General features: G+C 44.2%; 1 protein-coding gene across 1 annotated transcript in view; it reads left to right on the top strand.

The window, feature by feature from the left end:
• LOC121281589 (gamma-aminobutyric acid receptor subunit gamma-2-like) overlaps window positions 1-17,928 on the top strand; it is a 404,445-nt gene that overhangs the window by 94,716 nt on the left and 291,801 nt on the right. The gene's annotated exons all lie outside the window — the stretch shown is intronic.

Here is a 17,928-nt window from a genome sequence, read left to right as displayed (position 1 = left end):
TCCGCTACCGCTGGGACCAGGCAAGACAGACAGAGCAAGCCAGAGGCTTCGCAGCCATTATTGACTTCCCCCCCCGTCCAGGGTGCAATAGACTGTACACATGTGGCCATCAAGGCGCCAGCAGGTGAGCCCTGTGCCTTCATCAACAGGAAGGGCTTCCACTCCTTAATGTGCAGATAGTGTGTGATCACAGGATGCAGATTCTACAAGTCTGTGCAAGGTACCAGGCAGCCCTGATAACGCCTACATCCTCAAACACTCCCAGGTGCCGGGGCTCTTCAGTGCCTCAGCACGGCTGGATGGATGGCTGCTGGGTGACAAGGGCTATCCCCTTAGAAGGTGGCTCATGATGCCCCTCCACCATCCAAGAACAGAAGCTGAGCAGCGGTACAATAGGAGCCGTGGCACCACAAGGGCTCTGATGGAGAGAGAAATTGGTCTTCTCAAGATGCACTTCCGATGCCTGGACCGCTCAGGGAGCACACTCCAATAACCCCCAGATCGTGTCTCTGTGATTGTGGTTGCATGTTGCGCTCTCCACAATCTGGCACTGGAAAGGGGGAATGCAGTGGATGAGGAAAACATCGATGCGGTGGCTGCAGCTGCACATGATGAGTCCAGCAGTGAGTCCGAGGATGAACAAGGAAATGCTGAGGGGTTAGACGCTGAACCGGGCATACTCCAGGGAGGCAGGGACACCCGGGAGGCTTTAATTCAACGACCCTTCAGCTAGAACACCACAGATAGACCTCCAACAAAAGCCTGGGCTGCAGGCTCCATACTCAATTTCTGAGTGCTAAATCTGCCTGGATAGGAACATTAACTAAGGGCCTTGTCAATAAAGCTCAATGTGACACAACTCACTCATAACATCATGGTAACCATCCACCAGCAAAGGAAAAGAGGCGCCTCAGCCACAGTCACATGTCTAAATTTAATGATATAAAAAATTGAATTTAAGGAAACAAAATGACAAATGTGTTAAACACCACACCAACTAATCATGACCTCATTGCTGGCAGTACAAAAGCACCAGTGAGAAACCCGTGCCTAAGGTGCATTAAAATTATGCTTTCGGGTCCTATGTCTAGGTGCTGTCCCTTCACTGGCACTGGCATTGAGACAGCCTGGTCATTGTGCTGTCCTGTTGGCCTCGATGACCTTGGCGGCTGTCCTCTGGCCCGTGGAGCCAGTGCTGGCCCTGCCTAGGAGTGAGCTGCCAGTTCCACAGCTGGCATCTCTCCAGTTGTCGTAGCCTCATCAGATGCAACAGTCACTGGCAGAGGGGTGGAGGAGCTGCCGCCCTCATCCGGAGCATCCTGAGAGGGACCTGTAGAGGCAACAAGCAGCTTCTTGCACCTACGTGAAATCGCTTCGGACCTCCCTGCTCAGCGTTGATGGATGGGCTGGGAAACTTGGTGCCCAGGCCATCTCCCACACTGGCACTGACCATGCCGATGTGAGGGCTTGCTGGTCCGAGTGCATCCCCAGGAAGCCCTGATTGGTCTCCTGGAGGAGCTTCTCCACGAGAGTCGCCACTCTCTCCATGGAGGAAGCATTGCGCTTGGCCATGAGGCTCATTGCATTGGCGATGGTCTGCATGTATCTCCGCCAGATCCTCCCACACACCCTGCTGGACTTCCAGCATTTCCTGCCTCATGGACGACTCCAGAGGCACATCATCAGACTCCGACTGAGCATGTGCCAGGTCCCCGGCTGACCTCCGACAGCTGGCGCCATGGGCACTCTCTCTCTCTGCCAGCTTCTCCAGCGACCATGAAGTGCCCTCACCACTGTGCCCTGGGACACCAGCCAATGTTCTAATTCCCACTGAGATGCTAGTATCAGCACTGGTGCCTGCCTGGCCGAGATGGTGTGACGCTGGTGGGTCCGAGACTTCAGGTGTGAGAGGGGACCCCTGTGCTTCCTCCTCCCGGCCCTGCTCCGCTTATGCTGAAAGGAAGAACAAGGACATTTGATTAGTTAACGTGGAGACAATGTCAATGTGCAGCCCTGTCCCCCAGATCATTATGCACTCATCCTTCTATAAGCAATGGTCAAGCCATGTTGCAAACTTCAATCAGTGAACATTCTGCAGTGCCATGGCTGCTGGGATACTAATGGTGACCTCACTGCTGGGCTAACTTACCTGCCCTTGGCACCCCAGTCCCACCAACACCGGAGGGCCTCCTGCTCAAACCTGGTAATGAAGGCCAACTGGGCCAGCCCTCCGCCAGACCTCAACTGCTTGGGCGGCATTATGAGCATTCTTCGCCTGAAATGGAGAAAATAGCATTGATTAGTGCAACTTATACCTGGAATCTCTTCGCTGCCATCTCACTCCAACCAGAATGGAACATTGTAGGGCTCCAGTTCCTCTTCACCCCGCAGTTGCCACGCACTCACACAAAGATGCCAGGCCTATACCCCCGCCTTGGCCAAATGCAGCCTACATCACATTTTGCACCTTGACGCTCCCCTCCCAGTGTGTCAGCACCCTGACTTTGACATGTTTTGCAGCTCCAGCACAGCGCCGAGGTGTAGATCCTCCAGATTGCCCCCAAAACAGTAATGTAGGTGTCACTGTACCACATTCTGCCGGTGCAGAACCCATTTCATGACCACCCTCTCAGGGCAACCTCGGCATGGGAAATATTTGCTGGCCCACCCAGCGAAGGACACATGCCGTCAATGATTCAATGCAGTAACTGCACTCAGAGTTGGGGGGGTTGGGGTGGGGGTGGCGGCCAAGGGGGAAAGCCTACCTACTGGGTTAAGTGACCAATGCCAACATGGTACTCACCCTTCCAGAGCGCAAAAGGTCGTTGAAATACTTGCGGCACTGGATCCAGGTGCATCGCACCACATCGTGGGAGCTCACTACTTCTGCCACCTCCTCCCAGGAATGAGGACCTCCCGCCGTGCTGCCACCACTTTGAGGAGGGCACCAAGGCAATTGTCTGAGAAACCAGGGGCACAGTGTCCCCCTGCCCTTCCCTCCTCCCTGGCCTGCTCACCAGCAGTGCTCTGGGGAGCTCTTCTGCTGACCATGTTTGACAGCCTTTGCAAAGCTGCAGGAGCTCTTTTACACAAACTGCCGGGTCATAGCAGTCCCGCCGCCATCCACTCCCCTCTGTCCTGGGAGCTACGTTTCACGCTGGGTGGGCCTTAATTGGCCGACCCGCGTAAAATGGTGGCATGGACCCGATCGTGGGTGGCAATTGGGTTCGCACCCGCAGGTCTAGAATAGCCTGCTCCCTGGTTGGCACTAGAACAGACTGCTCTAAGAAATTGTCCCAAATACATTCTATGAATTCATTTCGAGGCTATCTTTGCCAATCTTAATCAACAGATGTAACCCACCACCTTTTCCCAGCTTCCTGCCTTTCCAAAATGTCAAATACATTTTGAGTTCCGAAGAAGAGTCATATTCGACTCAAAACATTAACTCAGTTTCTCTCTCCAGAGATGCTGCCAGACCTGCTGAGTATTTCAGCACTCTCCGGCCGGGATTTTCCAACCCCGTCGTGGCGGGACCTACCATGGGAGGTTCGGCAAACCAGCCAAAAGTCCATTGACATTTGATGGGACTGGACGATCCCAGCGGTGGACAGGGCTGGAAAATCCCACCCTCTGTTTTTATTTCAGATTTCTAGAATTAGTTGTACTTTGCTTTTACATAAGCTCTGCTTCAAGACAGTTCAGCATCAGAATGGTCTAAGTGAAGGTCTCTCCATTCTTAACAAATTAATGGGTAGCACTATAAAGGAAACAGTCATGGCATTAGCATCATAACAGTCACTATGGGACTGTAAAGAAATCCTTACTGCACCATTTAGGCTTAATGTGAGCTTGTTCATTCATCAGCTCAGTGAAGGCTGCACACACTTTGTACAATCTGGGCAGGTTTATTATCAACCTAGTTGTGTTTCACAATGAACCACATTGTCCAGGTAAAATATCAGACTGACTTAGTTAACAAGGAGACCAAAGGAATTATGCAATGTGGTATTTCCTTTTCGTGTTCCTATGACAGTCCAACTCTTAGAGGAGGGAGAAAGGCAGGTGAATTGTGCCAGAGATATTGTCAATCAAGAACAATGCATTTAAGCCTGGCTTTTTCTGTAAACACCGGCCTTTATTGTCTATGCTTTGCATTGCATGCTGTCATTGAATTTCTCCAAGTAGAACCCCAAGACAAGTTCCATCAAGGGTCAGCCCTGTGACCATGAAAGTGAACACAGCATTAAATTTCTAAGCTATTCCAAGCCATCACTGTTGCCACTTGTCAAGTTGATCTGTTTTCTATGCACCACCGTATCTAACAAGCGACAGAAACATTCTTTGCCAAAAGGTGCTTACTTTTTTTCCCCAATGTAAAGGGGCCAGCATTTTTACCAGGTGGCAGAGTTTCCAAAGTGCAGGCTCTTGTTAACAACATATATGTGACCATCTGCTCCTCTAACCACACTTTTATGGTTTATCATAATAGGCAATGACTACATTCTATTAACATGCAGGTAACTGAGGACAAGAATCAAATCATATAAGTGACTTAATGCTACAATGCACAAGTTATTTACAATATTATTATTTTTACTCTCCGATACAAATTTCCACTTGCGTGATTGCAGATATGGAAATTTAGTTGTCAAGGATTATGCTGATACTGTACCATATTTGGAGTACAGTATTTGTGGCCTACATACTATGACCTGAGACTTAATTAAAGGTGACAAACTGTGGCATGACGTACCTTGGCAGTAGAGATCAGAGAACTTTATTTCTAATCTGCGTCTACGGTCCATGGTTATGGTTGGAAAAATATTGACTCAGTAATCTACCACTTATCATTCTTGTACAAGACGACACTTGAGGGGTATTTCCTCTGTTCTGAATACAGATATTCATCTCTGTTGGAATTCTGCCAGCAACATAATGCATAATGAAAGAAGAATCTTCTGGTCACATTCTCTTGTCTAGCTTTGTCACGTGGTAGATTTACTGCAAGCAGAAGGTAACAGCCTTTTGAAAAACTGCTGCTCTCAGGATATCTTCCGCTAACTAGTCTTAGTATTCAATGTTCGAGTCCAAAATCAGTTCCTTGCAAAAGAAAGATGATTTAGTTATGGGCTGAGGAAAAATGTTTCAAATTATATCAATTTCCGATTTTGTTTTATGATAAGAGTAGCAAATATTTGTAAAGTCTGAATATTTTTCTCATCTAGTTGTGTCAATTTGATTGACTAAGTTTGAATCAAAGGACCCTCAAGACATATTAATTTCTTGTAGAACCACAAAGGTCACCTGATCTCTATTGCCAAAGTATGTTATGTCCCAGTTTGTCACCTTTAATTGAATCTGTGGTCGAAGTATGTAGTCCACAAGTACTGTACTCCAAACGTTGATGTGAAACATCTGGAGGATTCTCTGAAGAAAATAAAAATATTTATAAATATGTAAATATAAATAATATAAATATGAATAAAAAATCTAAACTATAAACATCTAGTAACTATAGGCCAGTTAGCTTAACATCCGTCATTGGGAAAATGTTAGAGTCCATTATAAAGGATGTAATAGCAGAGCATTTAGAAATGCATAATCTAATCAAGCAGAGCCAGCATGGCTTCATGAAGGGGAAATCATGCCCAACAAATGTATTAGACTGCGTTGAGGACGTAACATGCAGGATAGATAAAGGGGAACCACTAGATGTAATATATTTGGATTTCCAAAAGGCGTTCGATAAGGTACTGCACATAAGGCTACTTAATAAGATAAGAGCCCATGGTGTTGGGGTAGTATATTTGCATGGATAGAGGTTTGGCTAACTAATAGAAGACAGATAAGGGGGGCATTTTCAGGATGGCAACCTGTAACTAATGGAATGCCACAGGGATCAGTGCTGGGGCCACAATTATTTACAATATATATTAATGACTTAGATGAGGGAAGTGAATGTACTATTGCCAAGTTTGTGGATGGCACAAAAATAGATGAAAAGGCAAGTGGTGAGGATGACACTAAGGGTCTACAGAGGCTTATAGACAGGTTAAGTGAGTGGGCAAAACTTGGCAGATGGAATATAATGTGGGAAAATGTGAGGTTAAACACTTTGGCAGAAAGAATAGATGAGTTGAATATTATTTAAATGGAGAAATACTGCAGAAAGCTTCAGCACAGAGGGATTTGGGGGTCCTTGTGCATGAATCACGAAAGCTAGCATACTAGTTCAGCAGGTAATAGGGAAGGTAAATGGAATGTTGGCCTTTATTTCAAAAGGAATGGAGTATAAAAATAGGGAAGTCTTACTAAAACTACACAAGGCACTAGTTAGACCACATCTAGAAAACTGTGAACAGTTTTGGCCCTCTTATCTAAGGAAAGATGTACTGGCATTGGAGGCAGTCCAAAGAAGGTTCTCTAGGTTGATCCTGGGCAAGGAAGGAGTTTCTTATAAGGAGAGGTTGGGTAGTTTGGGTCTGTACTCATTGGAGTTCAGAAGAATGAGAAGCGACATTATTGAAACATATAAGATTTTTAGGGGCTTGATGGGGTAGATGCTGAGAGGTTGTTTCCCCTTGTGGGAGAGTCTAGGACCAGAGCGCATAATCTCAGAGTAAGGGGTCGCCCATTTAAGACAGAGATGAGGAGGAATTTCTTCTGTTAGAGGATAGTGAATCTGTGATATTCTTTACCGCAGAGGGCTGTAGAGGCTGGGTCGTTAAGTACCTTCAAGGCTGAGATTGATTTTTAATCAGTAATGGAGTCATGGTTATGGGGACGAGGCAGGAAAGTAGAGTTGTGGATTATCAGATCAGCCATGATCTCCTTGAATGGCTGACTCAATCGGCCAAATGACCTGCTCCTGCTGCTACGTCTTATCTGAACAATAAATGATTGTAATTTTTAAAAGGTTCTTTAAATTTACTTTAGTTTGTTTTAGAAAAAGGTTATCCAAATATATTGAATTTACTGTTCATTTCATAGAGGATGGACTGTGTTTCAGATTAGCAGTAACATTCCTGCCTTGGAGTCAGAAGAGAAGGGTTTTAGTCTAAATGCTGGGGCAAACATCTAGAATGTCACTCACATCTATGTAAAGTGACCACTGGCTCAGTGGTTGTATTCAAACCTTCGAGTCAGGAAGGTTGAGTTTAGGCCCCACTAGATGTCCAGGTGAACAGAGATCAGAATGCCTACTCTCAACGTTAGATTGACCTCCCACAGACGTACTGTGGTTTGACAGTTGGGCTTTGCATTCATAAATGATAAGTTTGATTCTTTAGCCTTGGTGCAACCCCTAAAAGAGAAGGTACTCTCTGAGGAAGGCAACAGGAAACCCTCTCAGCATCCCTTCTCCCGTAAGTGGCTCAGGAATCTTATTTGAGGGACTTGAGTTCAGACCTGCCTACAGCAGAACAGAATGGACAGGCAGACATAAAGGGTTAAACAACATTGGTTTATACAATTTTCTATTTGATAAACCAGTAGAAGTATGTAAAGACTACTTGCTTATCGCTATAAATGTATCAGTGAGTAAATAGTGAGCCTGTGCTGAGTTAGCTGATCTTGAGCTTGGACTGTGGTAGAGTTGCTACTCCTGGCCTTAGGATCTCAGGACTAATGAGGGCAGAAATGAGCCAGAATTCCTGGACCTGATTGTTATCAAGTGACTCATTTGGGAAGGCATATAGGTGGGCATTCATGTGAGATTAGGATAAGGCTTAGTTGTGAATATCTTAAGTATAATAGATATTTGAAAATACTCTGATATATTTAATAATGCTCTAGGAAACAGCAACAAAAAAGAAACTAATGTATTTCCTTCATCTTATCTTCATCTCCTTCTTCTGATATTTGGGGAATTGTGTGAAATTATTTGCTACAACTACATTTTATTTGTGATTTGTACCACACTAGCTTGGTAGAACTTGGGACTTGACCATCAAGTGATGAATGTAGATTTCAAAGCATTTGCAACAGTGTATATTTTCTTTTTAGTGCATTTTCTAAATATATTTATTGACTCCATTTTAAAGGTATAGTGGTAAAATTTTGGCAAGTCCTCCCAATATCCTGTCATAGCTGAAAGCAATCCCCATAGTCTTGTGTCACAGACAGAATGTATGTGCTGTCTTACTGCCCATTATCAGTATTTTGTATTTTATATGGAAAGAGGTGTGTATTTTCTTACCCTTGAAGTGCATATCCTATTAAATAATGCAGCAACTTTTGTGAGTTAAAAATAAAGTTATTTATTCTCACACACTTACCCCAAATTACTGCAACATCTCACAGTTGGTCTTTCACATGTGCACAATGATTGGATACAAATAAAGGTAGTGGACTTTTATAGATTACAGGTACCTAAACCTCTGGTTTAAAAATTCTGATCACCCATGCGGCAGACCTAGTTTCTTGAATGGATTTGATGATTTAAAGTTGAAGTTAGGATCTTGTACAGCAAAGGGTTCATAGCAGGTTGTGAAGTTTCTTGTAGATGAATATCTAGGAGATTGGTTCTCAGATGAACTTTGAAAAGTGGAGGGGGGGTGTGGTTGTAGTGACAAGCAAGCAGTGATAGGAACAGATCATCAAAAGATGTCACAGATAAAAGAACAAAAGAATGAATGTGCTAATTAAGAATGGATGGTAGAGCACTCAAGGTATAGCTCTAGTGGAGGTGGGGGGGGGGTGCAGAAAAGATTTAAAAATAATGGAAATAGGTGGGAAGAGAAAAATCTATATAAATTATTGGAAAAACAAAAGGAAGGGGGAAGAAACAGAAAGGGGGTGGGGATGGAGGAGGGAGTTCAAGACCTAAAGTTGTTGAATTCAATATTCAGTCCGGAAAGCTGTAAAGTGCCTCATCTTCTGACTAGGCACTTTACAGCCTTCCGGACTGAATATTGAATTCAACAACTTTAGGTCTTGAACTCCCTCCTCCATCCCCACCCCCTTTCTGTTTCTTCCCCCTTCCTTTTGTTTTTCCAATCATTTATATAGATTTTTCTCTTCCCACCTATTTCCATTATTTTTAAATCTTTTCTGCACCCCCCCCACCTCCACTAGAGCTATACCTTGAGTGCTCTACTATCCATTCTTACTTAGCACATTCATTTAGATAATGTCACCAACTTCAACACCTCTGTGTTCTTTTGTTCTTTTGTCTGTGACATCTTTTGATTATCTGCTCCTATCACTGCTTGCTTGTCCCTACAACCACACCCCCCTCCACTTCTCTCCCCCCACCCAACCTCCCCCCCTCCTCCCCACCCACCCACACCCCCCCCCCCCCTTCCACCTTTAACCAGCTTATATTTCACCCCTCTCCTTGGATTCACCTAGTTCTGTTGAAGGGTCATGAGGACTCGAAACGTCAACTCTTTTCTTCTCCGCTGATACTGCCGGACCTGCTGAGTTTTTCCAGAATAAAAAGTTAATTAATTAATAAAAATCTGGAAATGAAAACTAGTCTCAGTTATGGTGCCATAAAATTATTGATTGTCATAAAAAAACATCTGGTTCACTAATATCCTTTAGGGAAGGAAATTTACCGTATTTACCCAGTCTGACCTACATATAACTCCAGGCCCACAGCAATGTGGTGGACTTTTAACTACCCTCTGAAATTCCCTAGCAAGCCATTCGGTTGTACCAAACTGCTACTGAAGAGTCAAAAAGGAATAAAACCAGACAGACTACCTGGCATCACTTAGGTACCAGAAATGACAATGGAAAAGCCAACCCAGCAATGTCTTCCTTAATAACTTATGGGGACTTCTTCTAAATTTGGAAGAGCTATCCCACAGACTAGACAAACAACAGCCTGCCACAGTCATGCTTACGGAATCTCATACTCACAGAATCATACTTTGCAGCCAACATCTCAGACACCAACATTACCATCCATGGATATGTCCTGTCCCAACAATAGGACAAATCCAACAGAGGTGGTGACACACTATACAGTTGGGAGAGAGTTGCCCTGGGACTCCTCCACATTGACTCCGGACTCCATGAAATTTTAAGGCATCAGGTTCAACATGGGCAAGGAACTCTTGCTGATTACCACCTACTGCTGCACACCACCCCCCCAATCCCCCCTATCCACCGCCTCCCACCCCCCTGGCTCAGCTGATGAATCAGCACTCTCCATGTTGAACACCACTTGGAGGAAGCACTGAGGGTGGCAAGGGCACAGGATGTACTCTGGCTGGGGCATGTCAATGTCCATTAGTAGGAGTGGCTCAGTAGCACCAATACTGACCAACTTCGCCGAGTCCTGATGGACATAACTGCCAGATTGACCATAAGACCATAAGACATAGGAGCAGAAATTAGGTCATTCGGCCCATTGAGTCTGCTCCACCATTCAATCATGGCTGATAAGTTTCTCAACCCCATTCTCCCGCCTTCTCCCCGTAACCTTTGATCCCCTTACCAATCAGGAACCTATCTCAGCCTTAAATATACTCAATGATCTGGCCTCCACAGCCTTCTGTGGCAATGAATTTCATAGATTCGCCACTCTGGCTAAAGAAGTTTCTTCTCATCTCTGTTCTAAAAGGTTTTCCCTTTACTCTGAGACTGTGCCCTCGGGTCCTAGTCTCTTCCACTAATGGAAGCATCTTCCCCATGTCCACTTTATCCAGGGGTTTCATTATTCTTTAAGTTTCAATCAGATCCCTCCTCATTCTTCTAAACTCCATCGAGTATAGACCCAGAGTCCTCAAGTGTTCCTCATATGTTAAGCCTTTCACTCCTGGGATCGTTCTCGTGAAGCTCCTCTGGACCCTCTCCTGGGCTAGCACATCCTTCCTGAGATACGGGGCCCAAAATTGCTCACAAAATTCTAAATGTGGTCTGACCAGAGCCTTATAAAGCCTCAACAGCACATCCATGCTTTTATATTCTAGTCCTCTCAAAATAAATGCCAACATTGCATTTGCCTTTCTAACTACTGACTCAACCCGCAAGTCAACCTTAAGAGAATCCTGGACTAGGACTCCCAAGTCCCTTTGCACTCCAGATTTCTGAATTCTCTCCTCCTTTAGAAAATAGTCTATGCCTCTATTTTTCCTACCAAAGTGCATGACCTCACACTTCCCCATGTTGTATTCCATCTGCCACTTCTTTGCCCATTCTCCTAACGTGTCCAAATCCTTCTGCAGCCTCCCCACCTCCTCAATACTACTTGTCCCTCCATATATCTTTGTAACATCTGCAAACTTAGCCAGAATGCCCTCAGTTCCTTCATCTAGATCATTAATGTATAAAGTAAAAAGTTATGGTCCCAACACTGACCCCTGTGGAACTCCACTAGTCACCAGCCGCCATCCTGAGAAAGACCCCCTTATCCCCACTCTCTGCCTCCTGCCAGACAGCCAATCTTTTATCCATACTAATACCTTGCCTCTAATACCATGGTCTCTTATCTTACTGAGCAGCTTCCTGTGCAGCAGCTTGTCAAAGGCCTTCTGGAAGTCCAAGTAGATAACGTCCATTGGCTCTCCTTTGTCTAACCTATGCATTACCTCCTCAAAGAATTCTAACAGATTTGTCAGGCATGACTTCCCCTTGATGAAATCATGCTGACTTTTACCATGCACTTCCAAGTATTCTGAAATCTCATCCTTAATAATGGACTCTAAAATCTTACCCACGACCGAGGTCAGGCTAATCGGCCTGTAATTTCCATCTTTTGCCTCACTCCCTTCTTAAACAGGGAGGTTACATTAGCGATTTTCCAGTCCTCTAGGACCCTCCCTGACTCGAGTGATTCCTGAAAGATCACCACTAACGCCTCCACTATCTCTTCAGCTACCTTCTTCAGAACTCTGGGGTGTAATCCATCTGGTCCAGGTGATTTATCCACCTTCAGACCTTTCAGTTTTCCTAGCACCTTCTCCTTAGTCATGGATCTAGGGCAGGTGGTGAGGGAACCAACAAGAGGGCAAAACCTACTAGATCTTTTCATCATCAATCTACCTGTCATTGATGCATCTGTCCAAGGAAGTATAGGTAGGAATGACCACCACACAGTCCTTCTGAAGACTAAGTCCTGTCTTCACATCGAGCATACCCTCCATTGTGTCTTGTGACACTAACATCATACTAAATGGGATAGATTCAGAACAGATCTAGCAGCTCAGAACTGGGAATCCATGAAGTGCTGTGGGCCATCAGCAACAGCAGAATTGTATTCTGTAAACTGATGACCAGGGATATAGTTTATTTTTTCATTACCATCAAGCTAAGGGATCAACATGTTTCAATGAAGAGTGCAGGAGCAGCACCAATCATAGCTAAAAATGAGGTGTCAATCTGGTGAAGGTACAACACAGGACTCCTTGCATGCCAAACAGCAGAAGCAGTAAACAATAGATAGATCTAAGCAATCACAACTGACATATCAGATCAAAGCTCTACATTCCTGTCACATCCAGTCATGAATGGTGGTGGACAATTAAATAACTTTCAGGCAGAGAAGCCTCCACAACTATCAGCATCCTCGATGATAGGGGATCCCAGCGCTTCAGTGCCAAAGACAAAGCTGAAGCATTTGCAACCATCTTCATCCAGAAATGCTGAGTGGATGATCCATCTTAGCCTCCTCCTGAGGTCCCTAGCATCACAGATACCAATCTTCAGCCCATTTGATTCAATCCACGTTTTCTCAAGAAATGGCTGAAGGCATTGGGTACTGCAAAGGCTAAGGGCCTTGACAACATCCCAGCAGCAGTATTGAAGACCTGTGTTCCAGAACTAGCTGCGCCCTCGCCAAGCTGTTCCAGTACAGCTGCAACACTGACACCTTGCCAACAATGTGGAAAATTGCCCAGGTTTGTCCTATCGACAAAAAGCTGGACAAATCCAACCTGGCCAATTACTGCCCCATCGGCCTACTCTCAATCATCAGCAAAGCGATGGAAGGTGTCATCAACAGTGTTATCAAGTGGCACTTACATGGCAATAATCTGCTACTGATGCTTAGTTTGAGTTCTGTTAGGGCCACTTGGCTCTTGACCTCATTATAGCCTTGCTCAAAACATGGACAAAAGGGCCAAACTCAATAATGGAGGTGAGAGTGACTGCCCTTGATGTCAAGGCAGCATTTGACCAAATGTGGCATAAAGATGCTCTGGCAAAATTGAAGTCAATGGGAATCAGGGGAAAACTCTTGTTGTTTGAAGTTATACTTTGCACAAAGGAAGATGGTTGTGGTTGTTGGAGTCCAAATCTCTCAGTCCCAGGACATTGCTCCAGGAGCTCCTCAGGGTAGTGTTCTAGGCCCAACTATCTTCAGCTGATTCATCAATTACGTTCCCTGTGTCATAGTGTGAGAGGTGAGGATCTTCGATGATGATTGCACAATGTTCAGAACCATTCACAACTCTCAGATACAAAGCATTCCATGTCCAAATGCAGCAAACCCGAACAATATTCAGGCTTGCGCTGATTAGTGACATGTAATATTCGTGCCACGCAAGCGCCCGGCAATGAACATCTCCAACAAGAGAGAATCCATCTACCCTTAACATTAGATGGCATTACCATTGCAGAATCCCCTGCTAACATCCTGGGGGTTACCATTGACCAAAAACTGAATTGGACCAGCCATATGAATACTGTGGCTACAAGAGCAGGTCAGAGGCTGGGAATTCTGTGACGAGTAACTGACCTCTTGACTCCTCAAAGCTTGTCCACAATTACAAGGTTCAAGTCATTATTGTGATGGAATACTCTCCACTTGCCTAGATGAGTGCAGCTCCCACAACACTCAAGAAGCGTGTCACCATCCAAAAAAGGCAGCCCACTTGATTGGCACCCCATCACATTGTTCACTCCCTCCATCAATGACACACAGTGGCAGCAGTGTATTGTGTATACAAGGAGCACTGCAGCCAGTCACCAAGGATCCTTCAATAGCACCTTTCAAACCTACGACCTTTACCACCTAGAAGGACAAGAGCAGCAGATGCACTGGAACACCACCACCTGCAAGTTCCCCTCCAAGCCACACACTTGGGACTATATTGCTGTTTCTTCACTGGTGCTGGATCACAATCCTGGAACTCCATTCCAACAGCACCGTGGAAGTATCCCAAGATAGACTGCAACAGTTCAAGGCTGCGGCTCACTACCACCTTCTCAAGGGCAATTAGGGATGGGCAGAAAATGCTGGTATCGTCAGTGATGCCCCCATCCCATGAAAGAATAAAAAACATACTTTCACACCAACTTCAATTTCCCTTCATGTTTCCTCCTGGTGGCACTGTTTGGTGTTTGAACACTTAATTTTAGGAGTGCTTGAAGTGGATATCATGTTGATTTCAATGTGATCTTCATTGGACTAAGCTAGTCTTCTTCTCATGGCAGGAACATCCTAAGATGGACATAACTGAAAGCTGCACCTCCCTTGCAGCTAATGGGCTGCTCTGACCAACACACTTGTGGCTAGTTGTGCAGTCATTGAAAGCAGCTGATGTGATTTTGTCACTTGTCCTGCCATTTGCATCAGAATTCACCTGCACCTACAGATATATTTTGGTGCTAGGGGAGATCATGCTGTAGCGGTATTGTCTCTTGAGTAGTGCTCCAGAAATCCAGGGTAATGCCCTGGGGACCTGGGTTTGAATCCCACCACAACAAATGGTGAAATTTGAATTCAGTGAAAAAATCTGGAATTAAAAGTCTAACAATAACCATGAAACCATTGTTAATTGTTGTAAAAACCCATCCCTTTCACTGATGTCCTTTAGGGAAGAAAATCTGTCATCCTTACCTGGTCTGGTCTACATGTGACTCCAGACCCACAATAATGTGGTTGACTCTGAAATGGCCTAGCAAGCCATTTGGTTCTCAAGAACAATTAGGGATGGGCAATAAATGCTGGACCAGCCAGTGACACCCATATCCCATGAACAAATTATAAAAAATCCCTCTTTTAAAAGTCATAAACCATGAGATCTGTATTCCAACAGAGAAATTTCTTCTTCTTGTTCCACAGACAACTCCTTATCTTCACTCATGCCCTGTGACATATGGGACACTATCTACAAGCTCACCTCTCTTCCATTGAGTGCTTATCTTTGAGCTGGTTTTTGTGAGGGCAATGGTTAGTGATGGCTCTTGCTATGAAGTGCTGGCATAGCTGCATACAGAGAGACCCAGGTGTTCTTCATCCCTTGCTTCTTTGGCATATATAAATGAGGAGAAACAAAAAGATAGAATAGTTTGGTGAAGGGCAGAGTTCTCATGTCACTTTCCTGACATTTCATTGTATAGTTTGCTGAGAGATAATACAGTAGCAAAAGGAGAATGAGAAACAGAAATTCAGGATCAATCCTCAACTCACTCTGACTTATTCTATACCTCTAATCCCAGGATGTGAAAAGATCTTTCCTTATAAGAGGTGAAAAGACAGAATCACCATCAGTCACAATTCTTTTGTGTTATGGTGTGTCTTGTGCTTTAAAAATGAAGCAAAAAGAGATAATTATCTTTAGCATTGAGTGTGGCGTAACTTGAGTCGTCAGCATTTGGCTCATACTGAGAGTCAATGACAAGTACAAGCAGTGAGTTGAGGATTTTTAATAGGAATCTTGCATGTAGGGCTCTGAATCAGAGGTCTCACCCAGATAAAGGTATTTGGGGCAGTTCTGGTCTGTAATTTAAGTACTTTAATAGAGTTTGAAGGCAGGTTACTGCAAATATCTGACATGATTGGCATTGTTCCATTGTTGAAAGGTTTAGCTGGTACCTTTCACTATCCCTGTCCTGGCCAGATCATTCAACGTTTTTTCTAGCATTAAGTTGCCATGGCATAGGGTGATTGATTGTCATTAAATGTTCTGGCCATCTCCTTGTGGGCCTATGCCACTCTATGCAAAACAATGCTTAACTTCATAAAGAAATGCATCTACACCTTCATCAATAACCTTGGGAGTTTTGAGATTTCCCACAGACCTCACAGTTTCACAGGCATTCTTCAATAAACACACTTTCTATTGTGCATCAAACATGATTTTTGTATTATGCTCCCTTGATCTGTAGATTTGATCATGCAGATTTTTAAATCCTGTAAAAACATGCTATTTTTTGCAACCGCCCCCATCCCATACACCCCTACGCCTCTCTCCCTCCCCGCAATGATGAGCCCCCAAACAGTGATGTTGATAATAGCATAAGTTTGTTGTTCTATTAATTAATCTCTGGAAACTATGGAAGGGTCAGCTTATTTCTCAATATGTGAATCCAAATTGAATGCCACCGTTTTTTAACTTGGGAGTTCATCTGAATAGTAAATCTAGGAGCAAAAATATTGTATTGGCACTATTGACTTTTCTGCCTTTGATGTATTCACTAAAAAATCTTTAGAAATTATTGCTATTTTAATGATGATGAAGATTTCTGTGGCTTATTAACCACAATCTAATTAATTTATCGAAGGACTTGCTTAAAGTTCCCAGTGGAGGAACAGATGTTGACAAATTACCGTCCAAAGACCGGTTAATCTGGGTATGCCCATTTATTAATTATCCAGATTTGTTTCCAAGTGTTTAATCATGTAAAACCGCTACCAGAAGTAGGTTACTGTTAGAGATCATTACTGAATCTTCTCTTCCTTAGTAAACTTATTTAAACTCATTCATTGAGGATATTGCTCTAAAGGTAAGTATTACATTACAAATAGATTTTCATTTTGAAGGAAGCAACTCTTATTCAAGAATTTTGGAGGATAGTTACAGCAATTTCTCAGTAAAGAAAGGAGAATGTTGCACCATTGCTTACTCCAGTGTAATCATCATAAATCTAACAGGCAGTATTGTACAATTTCAAATTCCACACTGACAAAGTAACATTGGCCAGAATTTTGCCCTTGTCGAGTGGGCTTGGCAGGGGCGAGCAGGAGCGGTCAGGAAGATGACGGCCACCTGCGATCGGGTCGTGACCACGATTTCGCACTGCCGGGCCAATTAAAGCCTGCCTAGCATGTAACATGTGCTGCAGCCTGTGAGAGGGGGAAGGAGGGTGAGCATGGAAGTTCGCCCATGCGCGCGGGTGTGCACAGGAAAAGCTCCCTGAGGCACAGAGCTGCATCGGGGGGGGGGGGGGGGGGGTGAAGATTTTTGAAAATAAAAAAGAAAGATTTTAAAAATGTTAGTCACACGTTCCCTCATGTGACTCTGCCACATGTGCATGGACATGTTAGAAGTTAGTTTGAAAACCTTTTTTTTAATGACTGATCGAAACCTCATTCTGCCCATGGATGAGGTTTCACAAAAAGTCCAAAGGCCACTTGGCCTTTTTGCCTGCCCGCCAACTGTAAGGTTGGACAGGCAGCAAAAAATTTCATTTAATTAGATCTTTAATGGCCTTAATAGGCCTGTTAATTGTCGATGGGTGTGCTGCCGACTCCCGCGTGCGCCTGCCAATCGACATTGCGCGATGATGTTGGGACACTTGCCCGATGTCATCACACATCATTTTATTCTCGTTCGGGTCGGGCACGTGCCCACCCGATGAGTGGAAAATTCTGTCCATTAAGTTTTCTGTAGTTCAAAAAAAGCATCTTAATCCAATAAAGTAACCTGTAATAAAGCTACGAGCAATATCATTAAAACAAAATACTGTGGATGCTGGAAATGGGAAATAAAAACAGAAAGTGCTGGAAATACTCAGCAGGGTCTGGACAAGAAACTGAGTTAAAGTTCCGAGTCGAATATGATTCTAAAGAAGAGTCACTTCCAACTCAAAACGTTAACTCTGTTTCACTCTCCACATGAGCAATATCATGATTTGTGATGCAATGAAATGATTACAGGTCCACTGAAACTGTGTTTCTTAGGTTTGGAGATGTATGTTTATAATGTATACCTCTTAAGTTAAAGGCTATAAAGTTTGTAAAGATTAGGC

Source organism: Carcharodon carcharias, chromosome 8, assembly GCF_017639515.1.
Source record: "Carcharodon carcharias isolate sCarCar2 chromosome 8, sCarCar2.pri, whole genome shotgun sequence".
Lineage (NCBI taxonomy): Eukaryota > Metazoa > Chordata > Chondrichthyes > Lamniformes > Lamnidae > Carcharodon > Carcharodon carcharias.
The sequence above is the reverse complement of the archived record's forward strand: the minus strand, read 5'-3'. Positions and strand labels throughout refer to the sequence as shown.